Source organism: Protopterus annectens, chromosome 8.part0 (genome assembly GCF_019279795.1).
Source record: "Protopterus annectens isolate FY-2018-M chromosome 8.part0, PAN1.0, whole genome shotgun sequence".
NCBI classification, from domain to species: domain Eukaryota; kingdom Metazoa; phylum Chordata; order Ceratodontiformes; family Protopteridae; genus Protopterus; species Protopterus annectens.
The window spans coordinates 1997753913-1997766886 of record NC_056741.1 but is presented as its reverse complement, the minus strand read 5'-3'; positions in this window follow the sequence as shown (position 1 = coordinate 1997766886).

Genomic DNA, 12974 nt, shown 5'->3' with positions numbered 1-12974 from the left:
ACACCCTTGATATCCACATCCCGCCCCACCCCCCATTAAGGAAACCACAGTATAATATTTCTACAAAGCCAAATTCATGCTTCTTAAGACAGAAGTGGTGAACTTCATGACACCCATGCAGATAGACAATACAGTTACAACAGCTGAATCCTACTCAAATGCACTCTATAAGCAATTACATGAGTACATGGATTGTGCTATCCCAAACAAAACCAAGATGCTATCCTCCAAAATAAAGAAGCCAATCTTGTGGTCCCCTGCCATAAACAAGCTGTACAACAGAAGGAAGAAACATTTGCAAAAGAGAGTACAATCCCATGAGTGGAGGAGCTCCCTGGTCAGCCTCAGTAAGAAGCTGAGATCCCTTATAAGATCCTCCAAAGGTAGCTATGACAACAAAACCACCACTAATTCCAAAGACAACCACAAAACATTCTATAGCTATGTCAAATATCTCGATGGCAAAACCCAGATCTGCTCTGAGTTACAGCAGAAAGCCACTAACATTACAGAACCAACTTATATTGCTAACATCCTGGCAGATAGGTTCAGTGCTACCTTTCCCCCTCTCACCTCCTAAAGGGCCCATATCTATACAGGAAGAATGCAGAGTCTCTGTAATCACAGCTACACAGGTAAAAGCTGCACTCTAAAGCCAATATCACAGCATCCATGGGACTGGACAAAATCCCAGGCTACATTTTACACAAACTTCAGAACGAACTGGGTCCCCACTTACACACCATGTTCAATAATAGCCTCGCATCAGGCTTTATGCCCCCTGAATGGCACACAGTAACAGTTATCCCACTCCACAAAGGTGGCGCCACAATGGACCACAGGACCTATTGCCCTATAAGCCTGACTAACCTGGTCTGCAAGGTTATGGAGCACATCATCATGGATCTCATTCACAGAGACATTGGGTACCTCCAAACCTTTGACCCCACCCAGTTTGGCTTTGTTAAGGGCAGACCATGCCTCCTAAACCTAGTGGACTTCTTTGAGACAGTTACCAAGGCATTAGATGAGGGTAAGGAGGTCCACACAGCCTACCTTGATTCTTAAAGGCTTTCAACACCATTCCCCATTCTGGTATTATCGACATACCCATCCACCTGAACATTAACCCCTACCTCACGAGATGGTTTGCAAAGTGGCTCACGGACAGAACCCACACAGTGGGAGTTGCATACCCTAGGTCCGACTGTAAACCAGTTACAAGTGGCGTCCCCCAGGACTCAGTCCTATTACCCCTCATGTTTGGTATATACTTCTCTGAGGTACAGGCAAGCACAGGAGGACTCTAGCTGAAAAGGTTTGCAGATGACTGCAAACTAGGGGCCATAATTGGTTCCCCAGCTGATATAGACACCCTCCAGAAGGGTCACACTGAGATGGACACCTGGTGTCTATATCATGGCCTCAAGCTGAATGCCAAAAAGTGCATAGTCATCCCCTTTGGATAAAACTAATTACCCATGGACTACCACATAGGTGCTAGTCCCCTACATACAGAAAAGGTAATTAGAGATCTGGTAACCCAAGTAGATAGCAATCTCTCCTCGGATAACCATAATGCCATGGTGGTTAGTATATCCTTCTATGTGGCCCCCCCTAATCTCAAATGGGTTTTCATCCAGAACAAAGGAGGCCATTGTGCCTCTCTACTCATGACTTATTAGACCCATTAAAGGATACAACACTCCATTTGGGATGTACCTTACAAGAGAACTGCAAGAGCTTGAAAGACCACAACAGCACCACACCAGGAGGATTACTGACCTCAAACAGATGACCTATGAAGCCCAACTAAAGAAACTCCAGCTGTACTCGGTTGCATACCGCATACTCAGAGGTGATCTCTGCTTGACATACAAGGCCCATGTCCAACCTAGTATTGCTGGATATGCTCCACCTAAACAAAAGCCCTTGAGAGCCACATGCTCTAGGGATATACACCTAACCACAACAATAACTAGGATGTGCTGGAGGGATAGATTCCTGACCCGGAGACTCCCCATGCTTTGTAACATGATTTCAATGTACATCAGGCAGGGACCCTCACTAGTACTCTTCAAGGAAAACCTTGATGGGTGGATGGGAGACAGACATGTACCCCGGGGATCACTGCAGTGGCTCTGCTGGACAGAGACACAGGGAACTAATGGCTCTGCTGTTCAGAGGCACAGGGAACTAACCTAAGGGGGTGGCAGAAGCCAACATACTCTAGCTAGTCTTATAAATACCCTTGGGCAGACAGCCTAGTACCTACCTTTGAACCTATTACAAGTCTTATGTGCATGGATAATTAACTAGCTCTTCCATTTTACTTTGCTATCATGCTGATAAACTGTCGTGTGACTACAAGTCATATGTATCCTGTTACTGTGTATTGTAAATGCCAATAGACATAACTAATGTTTGCCTAACATAACAGTAATGCTATGTAAAATGTAATACATATCTGCCTACAATACTGTACATTACACAAGTATTGGCACAATATCCCACAATGCAAATCATAATAGCACAGTAGGCCCACCTTCGACATGTTATTCTCAGTAATACACCCATACATATGCATACTGTTACAATATATCAACATATACTATCCCCTGTTTTAGCACATACTTGTTGGACCAACTCTGCCACTGACAGCAGCTGGAGAGGAATTGTTGGGTTCAAAGCCCTTATATAGCACCCCTTGTGGTGTATGCAGTGTTTGCCTTGTGACCTACAGCAGTACACACATAAATACTACAAGCATTATTATGCTCAACAATACATCACTACAAGATAACTATTTCCACTATATGCATTGCGTACACTTTAATTATTACAGAACAGGTACTACATACACAGACATACTGAGTGTTCTACATACCTTATTAGTAACCCGAGGTGTTGTTGACTGTTATTTCAATCCTTTTCAGTTTGTTTCAATCTTCTTTGTAATGTTCTGCTGGTGTATACAGATGGTTTGAATGTGTGACAAGCCATCCTTTTATAGTTAAATATCGGTAACATGTGCTACCCTGACCACCAATTGATTTTCCAAAGTAGTTGATTATATGCACATCAGCTGTGTAGCTACTCCATTAGCCAATACCATGGCAACAGTGGAGTATAATTGAGTACTCCACTTGGGCATTGTCCCTTTGCCTTACTTTCGAGGAAGACGGCCTGGATGTGTTGTTTGTGATGTATTGTAACAGCTATATAGAGACAGACAGAGATATATTAGCTTCATGACTCCAGTGGATTGTGTGTAAAAAGATGTTGTTCTACATGTGAGTACAGCAGTTATATTTCAGAACATTGCTACTTATGCAGGATTTGTTTGTACCTGATAATTCTGCAGATGTTTCAGTCTGGCAAGGATGTTTGGGCAGCTCAAGGCTGTATGGCTATACATGAAATGTTAGGTGGTTTATAGTGTGCTCACCAGACAACTTTGGTTTGGTGTACATGTGTATCATACTGTGCTGTTAATCAGTAATTGGTAACACTTCCTGGTGTACACACAACCCTCGGAAATGGGATTAGTGCAAACAAACCCTGTAACTTCAGCAGTTGTTCCATTGTATAAAAGCAACTATTTCACATAGGGCCATGTTAGTGTGTCTCTGACAAGGTATGTTAAGGCTTCTGCAGATGTCGTACAGTGAGTGAATGAGTTGTGATATTATTACAGTTTGTATTGTAATTGGTTTGGGTGTGGGGGAGATGTTGGTGGGTGTACATAGCAGATGCAGGTGTGTAGGAACTGCTTTTATACATAATCGATATGTGTGTGAGAGTTCCTTCCCTATTTGAACACTTATCCTTTAGTGGACTAATACTATGGTAATGGCAGCCTGATTCATTAAGGCACTGTTAATTGGTTCCTCTATAGCATGCAGGTTATGTTAGTCCTTGAATCCTTTCGGCAATTCATCGGAATGTAATAAAGTGTTGCTACATGAAAGCTGTCTGTGTATTTCTGTCGTAGATATTTGCAGTCATTGGAGTTGTGTTGGTGACTGACCCTCTTTGGCTAGGGTTGCCACCTTTTCAAATGGCCATAGTGGGGCAGTTTCGGGACACACATCAGATTTTACAGGCTGACATAAACCCACAGTCAGTACAAAGGATATAACTTTCCTTTTTGGCCTAAATATAAGCTTATTCTTGTAGCAGTTTAGTTGGTTATCCTGTTTCTTGTAACATGTAGGTATTTTAGATACAGAAATAAGTATTTTATGCAACTATTAAATTACTTATGGGACATAATTATGTCCGACAATCTCAGGACATTTGTCATTTTTAATATTTTTGGTCAGGACACAACCGCCCAAAGAGGGACTGTCCCTTGCAAAGTGGGACAGGTGGCAACCCTATCTTTGGCTCATGTCCATAGCACATATTTGTAATAGTGTATAGGCATATACTCACCATATCCTTTGTTCATTAAGTTTGGTCATGACGGAATGTGTGATTGCTATGGTCCATGTTATACTCATATATGAACACTTCAACCACTGTATACGGGATACCTATGGAATCCCGAATGCACACAATTCCGATGCCCACAGTACCGGGCCCAGACTCCAATACCCCACATTACTGAACACTCAAACTCGTGACAGTCAAACTCACGAAAGTAACACAAACACGGAATGCACACACGCACACACAGACACATTGCTACCCACCACATCCAAACAAACCATCCTACACAACGTATGAGCAGATGGTCAAACCCCCCTACAATGCCCATGTGGGTGGCTGCAACCCCCACACAACCCCTACTTTAATATTCTACCTCCGAGATCGCACAAATTGATGCACAAAGCAAACCCACACCCACACATTACAGTCCCCCAGGAACACACACCACACTCAGAACACACACTCACACACACTACAGCCCTCAGAAATACACTTAGACACAGTAACCTACCTGAACCGCAACACCAGAAGCACTAACTAAATGGCCCTTAACATTGGGATTTTAAAACTTGTGCTTCTGGTGTCTCGGTACTGTGGTTTTTCGGTCTTTAAGCCACATGATTACGCGCGTTGGTATGTCAGGCATTCGGTATTTGGTAGGTATCACATTTATATGTACCTGCATGGTTGTGTAGATGTTGTTAACCTATCTATATGTCTATATATATATGTATATCCCTACATATTGACATATAACCCTCTCTCTCTCTCTCCCTCTTTCTCTCTCTCTCTCTATATATATATATATATATATATATATATGTTGATTTATATATATATATATATATATGTAGCATACACCTTTCATTGGGTACATGGTGGTTTGTCCTGTATCCACACATTCCTCCCTTTTGTGTTCTAACCTGTCAGAATACACAACTGCCGTTGGTACATCACAGGTAGCTTAGTTGTAGGTTATTGTGAAAATTGAGTACATGGTTGTGTGTTCTAATCCTGGCAGTGGTCATTTTACCTCTCAGAGCAGGCACTGGTAGTGCAAGGGTGATTAACACACATTTCAGCGGCTGTGTGTTCCAAATGTTTTCTATTCTGTGGAATACTACCTATATATGCAAGCTGTGGTTAAGGTATACTATGTAACATGTAAATCATCTCTGACTTTATTGAACCAGGACTGCACAGATATTATGCAAATGCTGTAGCCATTACACTATTGACATTAATGTTCCTTCTGCCTATCTCCTATGTCCAGGAATCCTATGTGTAAGCTTGGCTACACAACAGGCGGAGCCACCCACACCCAGTGAGCTTCTCGAAATACCGACAACACATGAACTGAGAGACTATACATTAACATCCTAACTACATTTGGCATAGCCCCTCACTGACACACTTCAGGGGAAACTTTGATGTCTGACTGGCCAACAGTATATACACCCCTGGGATCATGTGTCCCAGAAACATACAGCCAGGGTGTGTGGGAGCCACTCAAGTTTCATAGTTGCAAGACCTGTTGGTAAATTGAATGCTGTTGGGTTGTCATGTTAACATTTTAGATCACTATGTGCCCCTATCACCCTACAACACCCCAGTCTTCAACAGCTTCCAGCAACTCTGACTGGAATCACTTCATTGACTATGCTTGACAGAGGCTCAGTTACTTCATCAATGGTGCAGGCAAAGCCACCACACTGTAGCTATGCTTCTAAATGCCCTTGGGCAGATATCCTACTACCCATCTGTGAACCTCTATAGTGCAGGCCATCTCCAACATCATATGTGATTATACAGAGTTTTCTGAACACAATATACAGTGTAAAATCACCATGAAGTCAGACAACAGTTAAGTACTGCAATAGCATACAGACTACTGATACATAATCACTCCGAAAGCCTGTCTTGGAAGCTAGTGGACATGTATAGGTTTCAGGCTTTGTATTGCTTGCCATTAGGTTACCTACAGGAAAGATGGGGCACAAGCACAGATGGGAAACATGCCTGCAACAATGCCATACCAACTTGCATGTGTCAGCCTAAGGCTTTGGAATGCTGGGCAAGGCTAATGGCACCCCCATGGTGCCATTTTTAGGCAGGTCTCAGAGGTGAATCTCACCACCATGAACTGCACAATAGTGGAATCAATGAGGGCTAGGCTACTCAACACCAGGGGTAGTACTCACAACATGCACGCACTCACAGCACCCCTCAGTATGGACAACATCTACATCTGTTCTGTGACTGGGACCTGTATAAGGCTCCTGTGAGCACACCGGCACTACCAGACTACAACCCATAACACACATTTCAGCCACTGAACATGGACTGGCACAGACATGGAGGGGGTGTATCCATATTCATCAGGGATACCTACACCTCCAAGTTAGTGGGGCAGCATGATATCTCTGTGATCATTCATGTGCAGCTAACATCAGCCACAACTGCAATGCAAACTGTGAGCTGCTACAGATAACCCTCCATGAACCAGGAGCACCACTACAACTATCTGGAGACAGTGGTAAACATAACAGTCCTACCAGACACCCTGTTATTGGTCAATGTCGGCTACCCTACACTTAACTGGATAACCTACTCAAGTATTCACTTCCAGGCCCAGCACTTCCTGGGATTTATCACCTCATATGGCCTGTATCAGTTGGTAGATGGACTAACGAGAGGTGAAAACATACTAGAAGTGGTAATCACTGACATGTACAACAGGTGCACTACAGCAGAGGTAAACCGGTCACTGTTTAGATCTGACCATGTACTATTCACTGATGATTTCCACTCCCAACCATCTCCCCCACCCAAGGAACACACACAGTGAATACCTTTCCTACAGCTAAATTCACAGTACTGATGACAGAGGTGGGAGGGTTCACAGCCCCCACGCTCAAGGATGACACTGCTCAAGATACAGACAGAATTACAAATGCACTCTATAAGCACCTACAAAGATGTATGGGTTGTGCCATCAATGGTAAACCAGGACTTGCTACTCCTACACAAGGACACCAGTCTGGTGAACCCCTGCATTAAACAGGCTATACAACAGAAGTAGGACAGTAGTCCAGAACAACAGCAAATCCCAAGACATGCAGATGTCCGTAACCAGTATTAGGAAGATACTTATGTTACTCATGTAATCATCCAAGGCTGACATTGACAGGTAAATAGGCATGGATTCGGAATATGACCACAGAGGCTTCTTTGACTATGTCAAGGATGTAAGCAGTAACACACAGATTTGCACTGTGCTGGTGCAATATTGCACTGAATATACTGACCCTACTGATATCACCAACACACTTGATGATACATTCAGAGCAAGCTTCACCCCCTACAGGGCCCACAATAATACCCAATACATACAGTATCCCAGACATCTGAGACATACAGGTGGCAATGGCCTTTCAAACAGCATGACAGAGCATCAAAGGAGGCAGATGGTGTCCCAGACTGCATCCTGCAAACACTACAAGACAAACTGACCCCACGCCTAATATAGCAATTCAACATCAGCCTCTACACAGGCTACATGGCCATTTACTGGCACATGGCAACAGCTATTCCACTCCACTAAGGTGGTGACACAACTGACCATGGTAACTACCACTTCATAAGCCTGAGTAGCCTGATCTGTATGGCTATGGAGCGCATCCTCATGGCACTGATTAACATAGACAATGGTAACCTCCAGAAACTTGACCCAACCCAGGCCAGCTTGATTGAGTGCAGATCATGCCTACTGAACCTGTTTGATATCTTACAGTCACCTAGACTTTACGTGTGGGGTGTGGTAGTTCACACATACTACCTGGACCTTGCCAAGGGTTTTGACACCATTCCCCACTCAGGTATTTCTACACTCACCAGCCACTACATACACCCATACATCACAGGTTGGTTTGCCAACTAGGCTTACACACAGAACCCACATGGTAAGCCTAGCAGCCTCCAGGTCCAACTCTTGACCAGTCACAACTGGTGTCCCACAGGACTCAGTCCTGTGGCCCGTACTGTTTGCCATATACTTTTCAGAGGTACGGGCTAACACAGGTGGACTACAGCAAGCCGTGTTTGGTGATTACTGCAGACTGGGAGCCATAACTGACAGTCCAGCTGTCACAGATGTCCTTCAAGGGGCCTCACATAGACCAACACAGGGTGTCAGAGTCATGGGCTCCATCTAAAGGCCACATACTGCATGGTCATTCCATTTTGAGAAACTACACACACACATATTAACACATGAGTGGCAGACACTATAATTCAGATGATGTAATGGGTATGTGGGGACTATATTACATAGTGATGTCTCCTTTGACAGTCATATCTGCGAAGTAGTTAGGACATCCATCTATGTAGGCCATCTGATTACTTAAGGGATCACATCTAAACAGACTTAGGTTATTGTGCCCCTTTACTCATCACTCATCAATCCCATCATTGAGTATGATAACCCATTTTAGATGTACCTCAAAAGACACATCTGACAGCTGGAAGGGCCACAAACGCACCTTGCAAAGAGAGATAATGCCCTCAGACATGTGTCCTATGCTACCAGACTGCATAAACTCTTGCATTACTCAGTGGCATCACGTTTACTCAGATGTGATATTTGATGGCCAACAAAGCCGTGTCCAAGTCAGGCTTAATAGATATGCTCCACCTATGGGAATCCATGTCACAGTGAGCCACACACTGTAATGAGCTACACCTTGCCATAACCATAACTGGAAGATGCTGGAGTGACACATTCCTGTCACGGGTGCTACCCATGATTTGGAACTACATCTCTGATTACATTATATGGAGCCCCTCACTAACACTCCAGGGAATCCTTGCAGAGTGGGTGGTGAACAGTGGATACACCCCAGGGATCCTGAAATTGGCTCTGCTCTACAGAGGGACAGTTAATCAATGGGGTGGCGACAGGAGACACATTTTGGCTATGCTTATGAATGGCCTCGGGCAGTTAGGCATGTACCTACCTATGTACCTATGAACCTATACATACAGTATCGACACATGCTGATAGCTTAATTTACTATTCAGGTATTGACTTACCTTGTGCCAATGGCAGTTGTGTGTACAATAGCTGAGGGCTGCCTATGTAGGATGCACAAAGTAAACCACCTATACATGACAATTTACAGGTGGTCGTGTGTGTGTGCCATCCATGTTTGCTGTGTGTGCAGGTGGAGAAAGGTGTCAGTCCATAGGTGCCTACACTGTCAGTGTGTGTGCTATACGTTCCCTCTTTGCCAAGGCATGGGCATACTGGGCACGCCTCCATCTGCCTACTGGGGCTGGCACATAGTGTTCGTGGTCTGAGTCCCTCTGTGCCTGTGGGTCCCTTGGCAATGGTGGTGGGCTGTGAGGGCCTTCACCATTCTGTCCCTGCTGCAGCTGTTTCCGCAGGATCATATTGTGTAGCATGGCACATACTATGAAGATGTGGGCACACATGCCTGGAGAGTACTGCAAGGCTCCACCAGATATGTCCAAGCAATGGAACCAGGATTTCAGCATCTCAAACACATGCTCTGTGATGATTCTGGTTTCTGCGTGTGCCTCATTATGGCGTTCTTGCATGGGTGTGTGTGCATTTCTGATGGGAGTTATCATCCACAGTTCCAGTGCACAGCCAGCATTCCCCACCAGGTGGCCATATGGGATGTCCCCCTGGCAAATACCTGATACAGCTGTGAGGCATGCCAGATGTGGGAGTCGTGATAGCTTGCAGGGCTGCCAGCACACACATCCATGATAATGCCCTGGGCATTGCACACGACCTGGCAGTTGATGGAGGGGTATCCCTTGCAGTTTATGTAGCACCTACCCTGCTCACCGGGTGGTGTCTTGATGTGTATGTGCATGCAGTCTATTGCACCCAGTACCTCCGTGTAGTCTGCCACATGGTGGAATAGACACATATTGCTGGCCAACTCCTCCTGCATTCAGGGGAAGTATATGTGCTCATTGGCATGTGGTAACATGGCATCCAGGAACTGATGGAGTACCCTAGATGCTTAAGCCTGTGAGATCCCCATGATATCCCCAGTTGGCCTTTGAAAGGTACCTGTGGCTAGTATTCTCAAGCTTACACATACCTTCGTGTCCACTGGGATGGGTTCCCCTCTGTTATTTCTGGCTCTGAGGCATGGCTGGCACAGCTCAACAAGTTGCTGTATGGTGTCCCTGTCCACCATGTAACACTCTACTATCTCCAGATCATGTAGCCCCTGGCAGGTTACCCTGGGTCTGAACACTCTTCTCCTCCTCCGGTGCCTGAGATGGTTGTCAGCATCATCTCCTACACCACCATCAGTCTCCAACACATGCTGGTGAATCAAAGGTATGGCAGCCCCTAACATGTACATAATAAAAGTTCCCCGTCTGTATACACCAATGGTCCAGAGTGTCTGGGAATACACAAATGTGTGTGAGGTGCTTTCACACTTTATACTATTGTGCAATGGATGCTGCTGGTGTATTTGGATGTGTATGTGCAATTCCAGCTGAAGGGTATCTTAATTATGGTTTTTACAGCAGGTACTGCTATTGTGGGGCCTTTGGTGTTGAACTACGCTTGGCTGCCCTGATTCATCGATTGCCCTTTACTTCACTTTTTAACCCGATTCCCCTTCCATTGTCGGGCATGCATCCAGCTGCCGGCTTTCTTGTTTTGTACTTTATCAACCCAGGATTGTGTAGCGAAATGTGTTATGTAGCTGATTTACTGCAAGTTTGCTTTGTTCTGCTGTGACAGTTCTCTTTTCTTTGCAGTACAGCACCTCCCCTTTCCTGTTTTGCAGGTAGGTGCTAGCAGCCTTGTTAGCTGTTGTCAATGGCCCACTGTGAGTTCCTAGGTGTTAATTACTCACTTGTACTCCAATTACCATGCTGCAGCATTTCCTTATTGTCTTCCCGTATCCTTCCTGTTTCAGCTGAGGTGTGCACCGTGCACAGCCATTTACTGGGTTTTGAATGCGTTTTCATCCACGTTCACATGCACTTTCAGTTACCTTGTGTGCTGTCAGCTAAGCAAAGCTATGGCTACTTCCACACCCCAATCCTGCGGCTTTGCTTAGCAACAGGCAATCCAGATTAGCAATGCTCCAATGTGCTTACAGCTAAGGTGGCGCACCCCTCTCTTGATGTCATCTTTATCTCCAGGCCACACCTCAGTGCTGTACTGCTATGCTGTGAGGTACATCCTTATGCCGGTGGGGATTTTGCGATTCAGTATTACTTGTCTCATTTGCATGGCATTGACTACTAATTCCTAGTTACCCACAGAACACTGTCACAGACCCTTAGCAACCCTTGCACCATGGTTGTGGTGTAGCATGCATGCCATTGACTATTATGGGGAATTCATGAAATGCATTACATTGCTGTTTTATTACATATAAATGTTTTCATTGTGATCCCGTTTGTGCATCGATGCACTGCGATTTTACCTTGCGTTAGTGTGGCCATGACATTAAATGTTCTTTTTTATGTGTTGTGCATTTTTTTATGCCAATGGCTATATATTTAGCCATTGGCATATATTAGCAGTATAATACGTGAGTTTGGACTGCTGTCATAGCTCCGATTTTATGTTTGAAAAAATGTAAACCCTTTTTTTGTTTTACATTTCTGCATGCTTACACTACGCCTGCACCACTTCATGAATCACTATATACCTTCATTTGCATGCTACACTGCTGCGCATGGGGTAATTAGCATACATGCACCGGGAGCTATGCAGCTGTGGTGTATGCTGGTAGTGCACGTGGAAACAGCTCATACCTGAATCGCTCGGTGGTCATATTTGGCATTAGATCACCGATGCTACGCCTGCACCTGGCGCAAGCTTCATGAATCCCTGGGAATGTTTTTACAGATTACAGATACCTCCAGAATATATATCATGTCATGTTTGTTGTGGCATAGAGATGAATAACAGAGATGAAACACAGGTAAATCCTGGATGTAGGTCCACTTACCTAAGGTGAAAACTACTTTGAATAAGTTAGAAGCTTTATCTTTATTTGGGTTGGCATATATAGTTTGCACAGTGTCACTTCCCTGCCTGTTTTTAGTAAAAAGCATTGCAGTCCTCCTATTTTAAAACTGGGTTTGTTATATCTGTAGGTGTATTAATTATGTAGAATATAATCAGAGGGATAGGATGGATAGTGAATGGAACCTGAATATCTTAGTTTCACACTTAGCATGCCCTACAACCAAGGTTTATGTTGATTCTGGTAAAAATGTTCACGTAAGGTGCCTGAAGTTTAAATATATGTGCAACCATATCTTACAGTAACAGAAATATGTCTGCTATACTGTGATGATTTGTAGCAAATCATTAAAAGAAAGGGAGCTGTGATGTTAGTATTCTGACACTGAAATATCTTTTATTTACAGTTGTAGTCATGTTTAAACATTCATTAAATAGCTTAGTTTGAGAAAGATGTCCTTTGCCAACAGCCTGTTTAGTAAGGCTTCAATTTCAGTGATAA